Source organism: Mesocricetus auratus, unplaced genomic scaffold (genome assembly GCF_017639785.1).
Source record: "Mesocricetus auratus isolate SY011 unplaced genomic scaffold, BCM_Maur_2.0 Super-Scaffold_100011, whole genome shotgun sequence".
NCBI lineage: Eukaryota > Metazoa > Chordata > Mammalia > Rodentia > Cricetidae > Mesocricetus > Mesocricetus auratus.
Window position 1 is genome coordinate 19,364,556 of NW_024429195.1, and position 16,068 is coordinate 19,380,623.

General features: G+C 36.3%; 1 long non-coding RNA gene across 1 annotated transcript in view; it reads left to right on the top strand.

Moving 5' to 3' along the window:
• Positions 1 to 4,023, top strand: part of LOC121143198 — a 130,430-nt gene extending 126,407 nt beyond the window's left edge. The window contains exons 5-6 of the long non-coding RNA XR_005880371.1: positions 660 to 729; positions 2,856 to 4,023. This is a non-coding gene — a long non-coding RNA (uncharacterized LOC121143198). The remainder of the gene's footprint in view (positions 1 to 659; positions 730 to 2,855) is intronic.
• Positions 4,024 to 16,068: the final 12,045 nt, after the last annotated feature.

The following is a 16,068-nucleotide window of genomic DNA, read 5'->3' on the forward strand; positions in this document are numbered from 1 at the left end:
ATTGGTCTGAAGTTCACTTTCTTAGTTGTGTCTTTGTGTGGCTTGGGTATCAAGGTTATTGAAGCCTCATAGAAACAGTTTGGCAAAGACCCCTGTCCGAGAAAACCAAAACAAAAGCCAAAGCAAACAAAAAATACAAGTCATAGATTTCTGAAAAACACAAAAGGGTTGCTATCACTTGTTGAGTGTCAGTTTTCAATTATACCCACAGTGATTGCTTCCACCCCACTGCTAATCTTGTGAGAGCAATTTATGAAAAGATTTCTCAAAAGTCCTCTCAAGTCAGGAATGAAGGCAAAGCGATTTTGGGTAAAATAGAAGACCATGGTCAATATGTATGAAACCCTATTACTTGAGAACAGTTCTAAATACTGCTTAAAGTAATAATTCATTTACTGAAAGACAGGTACTTATTTTGTCAACACTACTCTCTTTGTACAGGTAGCAACACTTACATTTTAAAGAGCTGCTTCCAAATACTGTAGTTTGTTAGTTGACACCAGTACCACTACTATTTCATTGAGTAACTCTTAACTCTGAAAAACTCAGTTAAAGGTCACCTGGACTTGCTATACAGCACCTATATTAGATTTCCCTCTGCTCCATGATATGCTTATTGTCTGAGAGCAGTCACTATCTTGATCATATTCCTTTTGTAGTGGATGGAAAAATGAACATGGAGAGATGATTCAGTCAGCAGTGTTATTGCTGAGAAAGCATGAAGACAAGGTTGGTTTTTTTCTGCCTTTTTTAATTGAAAAATATTTTCATGCAGTGTATTCAGTTCACACTTTCCTCTCTCCAAATTTTTCCCAGATTCTTCCTGCTTCCCCAATTCCCCATCTACGTAGATCATGTCCTTTATTATTCTCTTTTTTAAAGAAAAAGCAAGCAAAAAGAAGGTGAGAAAGAAAAACAAACAAAATAAAAAACTCTACAAATTACCATGGAGGGATTTCATTTGTTTGAATTTTATTTGTATGTTTGAGTATTGATGAACTACTCCTGGGCAAGGAGCATACCCTCAAGTGTTGTTAATATTTCCAGTAAGACCCCCTTATAGAAAACTGATTTTGATACTGAAGTGGTTCACAGAGGAAATGCAGATAGATGGAACCCTGTACTTGACTTCCCTGTAAACTGGGAAACCTCGTTACAGAAACCAGGTTTATGCTATTTTCAGTATACCACCTGCAATTTGCCTCTGATCTTTAAATGTATGTACATATATGTGTACCTGCATCCTGAACACATATAAACATGAACCTAGGCACAACACATACATAAGCATACAAACATTTATAAGCATGGATGGCAAAAATGCAAGTGTGAAAATCAAAATCTCTGAACATACTCTATAACTCCACTTTGATATGTATGCTAATATTCCACTGGGCAAGATCCATACTTGAAGAGTACCATACCTCATTGACTTTTATGCTTCTTGAAGTGCGGAACAAATGAATAATTCAAGCATACTAAGAACTCTGTTGTTTTAGGAAGTTTTAGAATCAGAAAGAGTAAATAACCAAAAGATTCCTGTGGACATAGAGGCTGCACTCTGTAGCATGATATTTAAATTTACTGTTATGTTACTAAAATGTATTGTTTCTGTATTTTTTCTTTTTTCTTTACAATCATTTTAAGTATAAATCCCCCCGTTCCCTCTCTTTCCCATCCTCCTTATGTCCCCTACCAACCCCTCCAACCCAGTCCCACCTGCTCCCCAAGGACAGTTAGACCTTCTATGTGGACATCATTTTGGGGAGAGCCTAGGCCCTTCTCCATGTATCTGGGATGAAACAGTATCCCTCCACAGGGATTTCTCCAGAAGTCCATTTGGGCCCTAGGGATAAATACTCGTTCCACTGTTGAAGGCCCCATAGACGGCCCAGGCCTCCTAAGTGACACCCACTTTCAGAGGATTTGGTTCCCCAACTTTACCACCAGGATCTGAATGCTCTCATTAGGTCAGGTCAGTTGGCTATGTAGGTTTCTCCAGCATGGTCTTGACTACTTTGCTCATCTCTCCTCCCTCTCTACAACTGGATTCCAGGAGTATGGATCAGTGTTTAGCTGTGGGTGATTGCTTCAGCTTCGATCAGCTATGGATGAAATCTCATGCTTGTCTTTCTGTGACTGGGTAACCTCACTCAGGATGTTTTCTTTCAGTTCCATCCATTTGCCTGCAAATTTCAAGATTTCATTTTATTTTCTCACTGAGTATTATTCCATTGTGTAAATGCACCATATTTTCCCCATCCATTCTTTAGTTGGGGGGGCATCTAGGTTGTTTCCAGATTCTGTCTATTTCAAACAATGCTTCTATGAACAAAGTTGAACAAATTTCCTTGTTGTATGAATGTACATTCTTTGGGTATATGCCCAATAGTGGAACTGCTTTCTGTTAAGTATGAAGAGAAGAGAAAAATAATTGAATCAAATGAATGATAGATGCTTTAAGATATTTTTTAAAATTAAATTGATTCCCCAAAGCCCAGAATCACAAATGAAAATTAACTAAAATTTATTTCAGTCCTGTATAGGCAGCGAACTCCCCAATGAAAATACACACTCAGAAATATCCTTTGCCCATACAGACTTACATTGCTTGAAATACTAAGATAATCTAATTTGGGAACAAAAAAATCTGATGGAGCTTTGCAGAATAGATGGGAAATATATGAAGCAAAATGAAGAACAGTTGGTAATAGTATTATGATCTAAAAACACCTGTAATTTAATTTTCATGGTTCATGCAACAAGCACTATGCTTTTTCAGTCTTCAGTGTTGTCATAATCAGCTAGCTTTCCAGAAATTAAAATATTCCTTTTCATTTCTTTCGTTTTCCCAGGTGGCAGATGGGATGCCTGCTTTGGCCTCCACTACTGCAGTGCTGAAAATTCTAGTGAGTGGTGATGGCCCATTAACCATTGCCTTCTGCCCCATTTGATAAGGCATTTGCCACTTTGATGCCCTCACAGTACAAACAAGGTCTGTTAATCAAAGCTTCCTAGTTCCAGCCTGTGAGAACCCATCATCATTGCCACAGTTTCAAATCTGGTACACAACATTGCCACTTCATCTTGTTCCCTTTGATCCTATCAGCCTGACACTTTGATCCATGCATTGCACCAACTGGACTCCTCAAAGCTTTTGCGCTATACTTTTGATGGGAAGTGGCAGTGATTTCTGCAAGTTAAAGAACTGTTATTTTTGCAGTTTGCTTCCATTGAATTCTTATTACCAATTATTTCTTATATAAATCTGGCTCTGTAATATGTTTGTTAATTTTATTAGTGCTGTATTTAAAAGAGTGTGTTTTTAACTAACGCTTTCCAAAAGCAATTAAATACATCCAGAGTGGAACTGTATATCTCATAATTGTTTAATGCACCATGAGTGTTTAATCAAAGCTCTCAGTATGCCAGCATCTTAATGGAAACAATTATTGATGTGTAAAGTAGTTAAAGCAACTGTACTGATAAGAACTAGAAGATTCTGGAGTTCCATATTAGGGAAACACTGTTAATAAAAGTTTTCCATTAAAAATGTTTTTTGTTTTCACCACAACATTTTTAGGAATATTTTTTATGTATTCTATACATACTGACTGTTCAGTAAGAATTAAAGAACTGCTACCACTTGAAGCCAGTTTTCTCAATATTTCTTTCATACATTTACTGGTTTTATGAGACAAAATGGACATAAAAGTCACACAAGAATGCCAAGACTCTAATTATTTAATCCTTAAATATAAAACACAGGCAATATAACTATCTCTACTCTTAAGGAAGCTTTTTTGTCACTAATTCTATGATCCCTGGGATGGAAGATATCCAAGAGTCTACATGGGAAGGAAAAGCATTTTCAGTGAATTTGATACTTGAATGATATGTTGATGACATCATTTTCCACAGTGATGAAGGAAGTGAACAATTAAATTGCAATTCTCACCTTCTCAGACACCATGGCTATTAAGAAAAAGAATCATTAGGAGAGAAGCCGTTATGAAGAAACCTAGCCAAGAGAGCACTGGTAGCATTCTGCGGATAGAGAAGCTGCATGGAAGAAGTCAGAAATTTAGTGGAAACTAAGGTTAGTTTCTCACTTAAAGAAGAGAAAATAAAGGTAAGAAATATTATAAGATATGGAGGTAGGACTGCAGCTCAGTTGATAGAGTGCATATAGGACAGACATAAAGCTCTAAATTCAGTCACCAATACTGCCTTCAGCCTCTGTGGTTCACAGGAGGTGTAAGCAAGAGAATTAAAAGTTCAGAGTTGAGCCACAGAGATGGTTCAGTGGTGAAAGGCAAATGCAGGCAAACTTAATGGCCTGGGTTTAATTCCTGGATCATACATGGCGGGGGAAGATGACTGACTACTGCAAGTTGTCTTCTGCCTTCCAAGGAAGAGAGTTTCATGTCATACTCAACTCCAATTGCATGAGTCATGCATTAAAAGTGTGTGGTATGTTTAGCAAAAAGAGTCCACCCTTGACTCCTGAGAAACAGCCACAAGCTCTATCAATACTCCATATTGTTTTGACAGTCATTCGGAATACTTTAACCCACCAGCTGAAAAAAGATTTCTCATGGTGGGTATTAGATGTTTTGTCAGTTCTTGTAGGGAGCTTTGTCAGCCAGAGTGGCTTAACTTTCATATATATTTTCATGTATATTAATATATATTTCACATTTTATAAATGCATAAGTATGTATGTATGTATGCATGTATGCATGTATATGTATAGATATGATGATGGCACACACCCATAGTCCCAGTTACATGAGGTCTGAACTGTAGTGAATTACGTGAATCTAGTCCCACTAGTTTCAGCACCAATATGGTAACCTCCCAGAACTAGTAGACAATTAGGTTGCATAAGGAAGGGTGAACTGGTTGAGGTCATGTCATGTCTACTAAGTAAGTCCTACATTCAGTTAGACAGCTGTTGGTCCTCCCCAAGATAAAACAATGAACCCATTGTGACATCTTGCTGGGCTGGTCATTGTATGGTTCCTAGTCTTTACAGTGATAGAAATACAATTTGTGTGTTTCTTACTAACTCCATTGACACGAGTGATAAGATAGTTCCTGATAACATCAAAATCAGTGTCAGGGTCATTGGCAACTTTAACCTTTATGAGAGTGCTAATAAGTTTTCAAAACATACTACTATCAACCTACTTTGAGATAATTCAAGGAAAGGGATGGGGTTCTGTCTTTAGATACATCTTTAACAGAGAGACGTGGGGGAGAAATATTTTGTTCAATACTCAAAAGAGTATCTTCTAAGGAGTTAATATAGAGTTTCCTGTTCAATTTTCTTCAGGAAGAATGCTAGAGCAATAGATGCCCTATCTTTCATCTGCCTGAGAGAGGAATAGTTTATATTCTCAATATACATTAATAGTCATTCTAAGGCTGAAATGTTTTATTTTGTTTTGTTATTTTTATTGGAAATAAATTTTAATAGAATATATTCTGATTGGGGTTCCCCTGCTGTCCAACTCCCAGATCTTTCAACCTTCCCATCTATGCACATGCATATTTACACCATTTGTTGTTCTCTCATCAAAAGATAAATAGCTACTTAAAACGTGGAAAAATAAAAAATAAGATAAAACTAAAACAAACCAAAACAGGACAAAACAAAGAAACAAACAAGAAAAAAAGGGAGCCAAAGTGGAAAGCCCAATAAGGACTTAAATATACAGAGAAACACATACTGGAAAACACAAAAATCCCACAAAAATACAAAACCAGAAACTATAATATATAATCAAAAGATCTATAGGGTAAGAAATAAAAAAGAAAACAATAGCTCAAATCGTTAGCAGACAACAAACAAACAACAAAAAAGCAACTCAAAAATAGCACTGAGATTATTTCCTGTTGGCAGTCTGATTTACATACCTAGCGACACTCTATTGGAAAAGCCTGATTTTTCATTTGCGAATGTTTATCATTTGGGGATTCCTTCTGGGTTCAGATGTGGACCTGTGTGTACTTTCATTCTTAGGACTGGAACACCATCTGAGTAATATATAACATAGATGTACCTTATTTTCTTTGCTCATGTTGACTTCTCATATAGCTTGTTTATAAATTTTTTGAAATTCTGATAGAGCAGCAATAAACATGGGTGAACAAGTGTCTCTGTGGTGGGATAAAGCATCACCTGGTTATATGCCCAAGAGTGGTGTATGTGGATCTTCAGATATATCAAATCCCAGCTCTCTGAGGAACGTCCACAATGATCTTCATAGCCGATGTGCAAGTTTGCACTCCTATCAGCAATAGATGTGAACTCCACTTACTACACATCCTTGCCAGCATGAGTTGTCATTTGTTTTATTGATCTTATCCATTCTGACAGGTGCAAGATGAAATCTCAAAGTAGTTTTGATGTGCAATTTCCCAAGGACTACGTGTTTCTCACCTATTTTTGTTTCATCTTTTGAAATGCTCTCCTCAGATCTGTAGCCCATTTTTATAAATGAGATGTTTTACTTTATATCATATTGTTAGGTTCTTTATATATTTTAGATATTTGCTTTTAAGCTTCATGAGGTTCCCCTTATTAATTGCTGTCCTTGCTCCCAGTGATAATGGTGTACTACTCAGAATGTCTTTTCCTGTACAAATGAGTTAAAGCCTCTTGCCCCTTTCTCTTCTATGTCTTCATGATATCCGGTTTTATGTTGAGGTTTTGGGGTTAAGTGATATGCAGAGTGGTAAGAATATGCAACTATTAGCATTCTTTTACATGCAACCATCCAGTTCAAGCAGCACCACATTTTGAAAGTGTTGCCTTTTTCTAATGTATATTTCTGGATTCCTTGGTAAAAATCAGCTGTCCATAACTGCATTGAATAATGTCTTACTATTTAATTCAGTTCAGTTGACCAGGGTTTCTGTTTTAATGTCAATATCATGGTTTTTTTATATATCTCTGTGATAAACCCAGCAGTTCATTTATTCTTTAGGGTTGTTCAGCTATCCCGAGTGTGTGTGTGTGTGTGTGTGTGTGTGTGTGTGTGTGTGTGTGTGTGCTTATGTGTGTGGGAGAGAGAGAGAGAGGCAGACAGAGAGAGACAGAGACAGAGAGAGAGAGACAGAGGGAGAGAGAGAGAGAGAGAGAGAGAGAGAGAGAGAGAGAGTGAGAAAGAGAGAGAGAAACTGTGTTTCCATATGAAGCTGAAAATTGTTCTTTCAAGTTCTGTGAAGAATTTTGTTGGAATTCTCATTGGGATTGCACTGAATATATATATTGCTTTTGGTAGGATGGTCATTTTTACTATTAAGTCTACAAATCTATAAGTATGGTAGATCTTTCCATCTTCTGATAGTTTCTGAAATTTCTTTCTTCAATGTCCTAACCTTTTTATCATGGAAATTGTTCATTTGGTTGGCTAGAATGAGCCCAATATATTTTATAGGATGTGAGGCAATTTTGAAAGGGATTGCTTCCCTTATTTTTTTCTTAGTTGGTCATTTGTGTATAGAAAGGCTACTTTGTGTATTAATTTTGTGTTTTGTATTAATTTGTGTATTAATTTTTATACTGCTACTTTAGTGAAAATGTTTATCAGCTGTAGGAGGTCTTTGGTGGAATTTTTAGGGTCACTAATATGCAGTACATAATACACAGAAACAGACACACACAGACACATACACACACACACGTATCATACACTATATATTTGTTTGTATATTTTGTGTGTATATGTATATATATATATATGTATAGTTTCGAATAAAGATATTTCAACTTCTTTTCTTCCTATTTCTGTACTCTTGATTCTTGATTTCCTTTATCCATTTTATTGCTCTGGTTAGAACTTCAAGTACTATGTTGGGTAGATATGGAAAGTTTGAACAGCCTTGCCTTGTCCCTGATTTTAGTAAAATTGCTTTGAGTTTCTCTTCATTTAATTTGATGTTGGTTACTGACTTGTTGTATATTGCCTTTATTATGCTTAGATGTGTCCCTTGTATTCAAAATCTCTTCAGTAAATTTTTTTCATGAAGGGATGTTGGATTTTGTCAAAGGCTTTTTTGTGCATCTGTTGAGATAACCATGTTAGTTTTACTTTCAGTTTGTTTATATGATTTATTACATTTATCTGAATGTATGTTGAACTATGTGGTGATACAATGTTTTTGATTTATTAAAGCCACTGGAGATCAAAATAGCAAAGCATACATACTAGTTAGGTATAGAATCTAGATGGCAGTGGAGAATGAAGGAGCAGTGGGGAGGATACTTGACAGAGTTTTTCAGTGTAGACAGGGTCACTTTTGGGGTGGCACACTGTTCTGGAACTAGGTAATGGATGTCCACCATTGGATGCAGCAAAAACCATTTAATTGTTCATTTTGTAATGATTTCTGTTACATGAGTTTCATCTCAATAAATATATGCGCAGCCCCCGCGCCCCCCAAATGACGGATCTCTGTTCGTTCAAGGCCACAATGACTACATGAAATTCATCCAGTCCCAAAGGCAGCAGCTCATACAAAGTTTACCTTAGCACCTGGAATCACATGCCTTTAATCCCAGCACTAGGGAGGTGGAGACAGGAGTGATATGGTTGAGTGTAGAATGGAATATAATAAGGAGGAGACAGGAATTCAGAACCTTTCGCCTCTGAGGATTTGTGGAGACAGGATTGCCATTTCACCTGGTTAGGTATAAGATCCACTGGCATGGCTGCTTTGCTTTTCTGATCTTCAGCTTGAAGACTCAACCCCAATATTGGTCTCTAGGTCTTTTATATCTGGGATGAAGCCTACTTCAGCATGGTAGATGCTCCTTTTGATTCATTATTAAATTTCGTTTGCAAGAATTTTATTAAGTATTTTTACATTGTGTTTATAAGGGAATTGGTCTGCAATTCTCTTTCTCTATTGTGGCATTATATAGTGTGCGTACTAGGGTAACTCTGACCTCTTAAAATAGTTGGACAAAATTCTTTCTGTTTATCTTTTTCTAATGTGAGGAGTATTGGTGTTAATTTTTCTTTGAAAGTCTGGTAGATTTCTGCATTGAAAACATCTGTCCCTGAGAGAATTTTTTGGGGGGATTTTATTGCTGCTTCTATTTCACTGTGGGTTACAGGTATGTTTAAAGTTTGCTTCTGATATTGATTTCACTTTCTTAGGTGTTATATATCAAGAATATTACTCATATTGTTTGTGGTATATTTCCAATTTGCTGGAGCATAAGTTTTTAAAGGGTTTCCTTGTGATTTTCTCATTTTGCTTCATGTCTATTTTTATGTACGTTTTTATAATACTAATTTTGTTAATTTGTATATTCTTTCTCTGCATTTTTGTTACATTAGCCAATTTTAAATCTTAAACCTTATTGATTTCTCAAAGAACCAACAGTTTTTTCACTGATTTTTTTGTATTTGCTTTTGTTGGCTTGTTTGATTCCCTGAGTTTGATTGTTTCTTCTTCATTTTGTTCTAGGTTTCATTCTTTTTGTTTACATGTTTACTTCAGTTATTAATATGAGATCTTTTCAATTTTTCTTTTTTTATGTAGGCACTTAATGACACAGACTTTCCTTTTTTAGCAGCTTTCATTGGTTTGGAAATGTTCTGTATGCATTTGCATTCAATTTTTTAAAATCTTTAATTTTATTTTAAAGTTCTTTCTTGTTCCATTTTGAATTTGTAAATTCTCTGGTTTTTGTGTTGTTCATATCCAGCTATAATACATGGAGATATGATGGTGGGTGTTATTTGAAATTTCTTTTATCTGCAGAGACTTGTCTTTTGTCTGAATATGTGGTAAATTCTGGAAAAAGTTCCATATGATATTCAGAAGGATGAATATTGTTTTGTGTTTGGGCAAAATGTTCTGTAAATATGTTTGATCTGTTTGGTTTATGTATACGATTAGCTCCTGCATATCTCTGGTGTTCTGTGTGTGCGTGTGTTTATATGTGTGTGTGTGTGTGTGTGTGAGAGAGAGAGAGAGAGAGAGAGAGAGAGAGAGAGAGAGAGAGAGAGAGAGAGAGAGAGAGAGAGAGAGAGAGAGATTTGTCATTTGGCAAGAGTTAGGTATTCAAGTCATTAACAATCATTGTGTGATGGTTAAAATGTGATTTAGCTGTAGTAGTGCTTGTTTTATGAACTTGTGTGCCCTTTTGTTTGTTGAATAGATGTTTGCATTTCAGTACCTTCTTGTTTTTTTTCCTTGATATAATGCACTTCCTTATCTCTTTGGATTAGTTTTGATTTATAGTCTATTTTGTTAAATAAGAGATGCTACATTTCTTGTGTTTTGTGTCTATTTGATTGGGATACCTTTTTGCATTGTTTTACTCTGACATGATATATTAATGCTAATATGTGTTTCTTGGAAGCTGCAGAAGGTTTGATCCTGTTTTTGCAGCCATTATGGTAGATTGTGCCTTTCTATTATGAACTTCAGACCATAATTGTTGAGAGATATCGACGACTAAAAATTGTTGATTCTTGCTAGTGTGTGTGCGTGTGTTTCTTCTCCTTTGAATTGTTGGTCTAGGATTCCTTATATTTTTCTTTGATGTGATTAACATGTTTACTTTGAAATTTTCTTCTAACACCTTCTGCAGGGTGGATTTAAAGATGGATATTGTTTTTGTTGTTGTTGTTTTTCAAGACAGGGTTTCTCTGTATTGCTTTGGAGCCTGTCCTGGAGCTCCCTCTGTAGACCAGGCTGGCTTCGAACTCACAGAGATCCCTCTGCTTCTGCTTCCAGAGTGCTGGTATTACAGGTATGCACCACCAACACCTGGCAGATGGATATTCTTTAAATTTTGCTTTATCATGAAATGTCATATTTTCTCTATCTATAATGATTGAAAGGTTTGATGAATAGAACCACCTGGGTAGGTATCTATGGTCTCTTAGGAAATCTATAACAGAATATATGTTCAGGTCTTTTGGCATTTGAATTATTCATTGAGAAGTCAAGTGTTAATCTAACAGGTCTTCTTTTATATACTAGTCAGGCTTTTTCCCTTGCTAATTTTATTATTCTTTCTTTGTTCTGTATGTTTAGCATTTTGCTTATTATGTGCTTAGGAGGACCTTCTTTCCTCCTTCAATCTATTGGGTATTCTGTGTAGTTCCTGTGCCTTGATAGGCATCTCCTTCTTTAGCTTACAGAATTTTTCTTCTTTGATTTTGTTGAAGATATTTTCCATGACTTTGGCCTGCGTTTCTTATCCTTCTTTTATTCCTATTATTCTTATTTTAGTCTTTTAATAGTGTGCCAGATAACCTGGATGTGTTGCATCTGGTCAATTTTAGATTTGATATTTTTCTTTCTTGAAATATCCATTTATTCTGTCCTGATCTTAATAACCCTTAGAACAAATAGGTCTAAAACAGAACAGTATCTATTTTGAGGTTCCTGTTTGAGTTTCTAAACTTTTCATTTCCAGTTTTCCCTCAGTTTAGGTTTACTTTATTGATTGTCTTTCCACTTTCACGCTTTGCACAGTCTTCTTCATTTCATTCTGTGTTTTTATAAATTGCATTAGTGGATTTTTCATATCCCTTTAAAAGTCCTTATCATATACTTAATAGCTATTTTGAAGTCCTTGTCTTGTGCTACATCTATACTGCATTTCTCAGGAACTACTGTAGTATGGTTTCTGGGCTGTAGTATAGACATATTGTACTGATTGTTTTGATTGTGGCTTTTTTTTTGTGCTGGTTTCTATACATCTGGGTTTGGAATGATGGTAACTCTACATGTTGATTTCTAGTCCTGTCTTTGTTGGGTGCATTGTGTTTTCCTTGGTATCTGTTGACCTCTGTAGATTTTAGGAACTTGTGATGGCTGTGAGTTTCCTGGTTGTTGTGCTTCTGAGTCTCTGCCAGATGTGACCACTGCCCAACCTGGAGTGAACTTGTTTCTAAACATTGAGAACTAACAGGAAGAGATGGGGATGGCCAAAAATTGTGGGGATTGTTAAGAGAGGAAAGCTGGCTTTGTCATCAGGATCTGATTTCCTGGTCAGGTAGACAGTTGTTTTCCAGGGAGAGAGTGACTTTCATGTTGGCTCCACTGTTGGCAGATGAGAGAAAAGTTTGAGGAGAGGAATGTAAGGTATAGGAAAACCTCTGCTTAGTCCCTTTGAATGGGGTACAGAGTAAGAAGAGGCCCAAGTGTGTGGTCTGCTGTGAAATAAAATTAAAAAATGATTAAAAAATATGAAAGTAGACTCAAACTCTGGGTCAAGCTTTGCTTTCTAAAGGAACATGTGTTTACTTAAACATTAAATAAACATAGTGCTTACTCAATATTTTCTTTCATGTATGTGTTTTGGTCTTTCTTTTAATTTTTGAAATTATAATTACCTTTTCCTTTTCTCCTTTCAAATCTTTCAATGTGCCTTACACTTTTTCAAATTTATGACCTCTCTTTTCATTATTTTTTTTCTAACATGTATAAAAGTATGTGCACCTACGTATACATAAATGCAAATTGCTCAATCTGTATAATGTACTTACAAGTTGTATGTTTTCAGAGCTGACTATTTGGTATCTGGCATCTTCTCCAGAATGTCTTCTACCCTGGAGAAGACTATCTAGAATACTCTGAGTCTCAGTGTTAGAATGGCTTCTAGATGTATTCATTGGAACTGGGTTTCACACATCTGCATTTTATTGGTTTTGGTTTTCTGTAATAGTGTCCATTGTTTGCAAAGGGAAGTTTCCTTGAGGAAAATTTGAACTATACTTATTTGTGAATATCATTGCATATGATTGTCACATGTTCTCTAAAATTGGAGACTTCATTCTCAGAATCTTCAAATGTGAGTGAAAATCCTGCAGTAACTGCATATACAAGGTAGTAAATAGGGACCATTTCTGGGGTTGCGGGAAGGGAGCATTAGAGATGGAATAGCAACGTACAAATGATTTGACTGTGGGAATGAGAAGCTAAAGGACTCTAGTTAGGAAGAGGTGAGGCCAATAAATACAGAAGATAATTCACTTTCATATTAACTGATATCACTGGGATTTTACTTGTTCCTCAAATTTCAATCATGTCTGCCAATTTCATCCCTCGATGATCTTAAATCTCCTCATTAGATGTTCTTTATAATTCATAATATTTTATAATCACCATGAGAAACACTAAAATATTAGAAAATAATAATTTGTTCTGTTAATACATCCCTTGGACTTATTGTTGCTGTCATCTAATGAAGAATGGCCCAAAACATAGTGACATACAAATATTGTTTTAAAATTATGAAAAGGTACTTAGATAAAAACATTTACATTTATTCTAGGTATGGTAATATCTGGTTAGGCAATCCAATCCAAATTATTTTAAATTCTCAGAAAGCATTCAAGCACTTCTAGTCCAATCCTTAAGTAGATATACCTTGGTAAGTTTTGTTGTCTTTTATTTTTATGCTCCAGACTACTTTTACTTTAATACAAATAAAGCAGGTTTAACTTCAAGATGTTTAACAGCTTTCATGGACAATTTAGTGAGGGACCTCTGGTTCTTATTGTTCCCACTCATGGATGACTGTAAGGAGTGACTAGGGAATTGGACCTTATCTTATGGCAAAGCACTACAACTTTGTTAGAATCCACCATATATTGAGCTGGGAAACTGCTAGCAAGAGAGATCATTGCTCTCACCTAGATTTTAGATGTGTATTAAAACAATCATGTAGCTTCCACCAAATACAATGTATCCTTTCTACAAGTACTTTAAAACTCCCACAGGCAATGAGATGCCAATGGTCTTTGTGATCACTTCTGAAGAAGAACATGTAAGGAATATCTTGTGACTTTTAGACTATTACCAAGATTTTAGTTCCACTGGAGATCTCTCTAGAGCCCCTGCTAACACCTCCCAAAGATGCCCTGTGAGATCTTGAGGTTTGCTCTTCTGTGGGTTATTCAGCTATGCTCTTCCTAATGCAGGTTATCCAGAAAAGCATCTGAGTTGGAAAGAGTGTACTGAACTACTACTGGGTGTTTTATTAGTCAATTACAGAAACTATCAAACTTGGAAGAAACACTTGATAATTTAGCCACTCAGTATTGTAAAGGGAGGCTAAAACCAGGGAAAGTGTTAAGTGCTGCTGTTTTATTCCCTCCCCCATCATCTGCAATGAAGTACTGGCAAGGATCCCAGAAGGTAAAAGTATTCCTGGAGGCTCTTTGCCATGAGAGCATTTGTTAAGTGTCTAGTTTTGTTTACACAGCCTCATGGGGCATAAAGACAGAAACAAGATGCCCCACTCATCCAAACTGGAGAGTCTGTAAGAAGAATCTTTCCCTAGAAAGTTGGTACATAAAGTTTTATTTGTCACTCTCACAGTGAGTCAGTAATAAACTCGTGAGCACATTTCACACTAGGAAAGTGATCTATAAACTCACATGTTAGCTAAGCAAATCTAAAGTCATATAAACTCAAGCAGAGCTGCACATACTGTCACTGTAGTTTTACTGTCACTGATCAGAAAACATTTACTAGCAAATAATTGAAAGCAAGCTATTATCATTCTTATATTAGATCCAGATACTTAACAGAATATAAACAAAAAGTCTCCAAGGATAGAAGGCAAATGAATCAGAAATGTGTGAAGCAGCAGAAAATCAAAACAGGCAAGCAAACTGATTAGATATTTCAATTATTTATATATAATATAAAACCTCATTCTCCTTTCCTTCCTGAACAAAAGCCAGACAGGTAGACCAATGGAATTGAATTGAAAATCCAAGTATTAATCCACACACCTTTTAACACCTGATTTTTGACAAAGAAGCTAATCTTATACAATGGAAAAAAGAAAGCATCTTCAAAAAATGTTGCCATAACTGGATGCTGATATGTAGAAGATTTCAGATAGATCTGTATCTATCACCATGCACAAAAACTCCACAGAGGAATGCTGGTATTAACTGAAGTTATTGACCAAAAGGACATAACAGATATTTATGGAACATCTCACCCAAGTATAAAACAATATACCTTCTCCTCACCACCTCATACAACATTCTCCAAAATTGAACACATACTCAGGCACAAAGCATGCCTCAACAGATACAAAAAATGAAATACCCCCTGCATCCTATCAGACCAGTATGGATTACTTTTTAAAAATTATCATTATTTATTATTATTACTATTTTATTTAATTTTTTCATTTTACATATCAACTGAAGTTGCCCCTCATTCCCCTTCTCCTGCCACCTTTTCCCTCCCCCCCATTGACTCTTGAGAGAAGGTAAGACCTTCGTTGGGGAGTCAACAAGGTCTGGCATACCAAGTTGAGGCTGGGCACGGTATCCCACCATTGGGAATGGTCTCTAATAATAAGACAGTTCATACATCCTGGATAGGTCCTGGTTCTACTTCCAGCCTCCCCACAACAGATCAATCGAACCAAGTGTCACTCACATTCAGAGGGGCTAGTTTGGTCTCATGCAGGCTCACTAACTATCAGTCCATTGTCCATGAACTGCTACTAGCTCAGATCAGCTGTCTTTGGGGTTTACCCCACCATGTACTTGACCTAGCTTGTTCATATCATTCCTCCTTCCTCTCTTCACTTGTACTCTAGGAGTTGGCTGTGGGTCACTCCTGTGTCTACTTCCATCAGTTACTTGATATAGGCTCTGTGATGACAATTAGGGTAGTCACTGATCTGTTTAAAGGGGAAGGCCCATTCAGGCATCTTCTCCACTATTGCTAGGAGTTATATCTGGGGTCATCCTTGTGGATTCCTGGGATTTTCTCAAGTACCAGGTCCTCCCTAACTCCATAGTGGCTTCATCTATCAAGATTTCTCTTTTGTTATTCTTCCCCTCTTTGCCTCCCCCAATTCAGTCTTCTTGATCTCTCAAGTTCCCATTCCCCATCTCTTCCCTGCTAAGCCCCTCCCCAGTTTACCCAGGAGATCTTAACTATTTTCCCTTCCTGAGGCATTTCATGTTTGTTCCTCTTAGGGCCCCCCTTTTTACCTAACTTCTCTGGGGTTGTGGAGAATAACCTCACTCATAAGTGGATTTACAATATCCA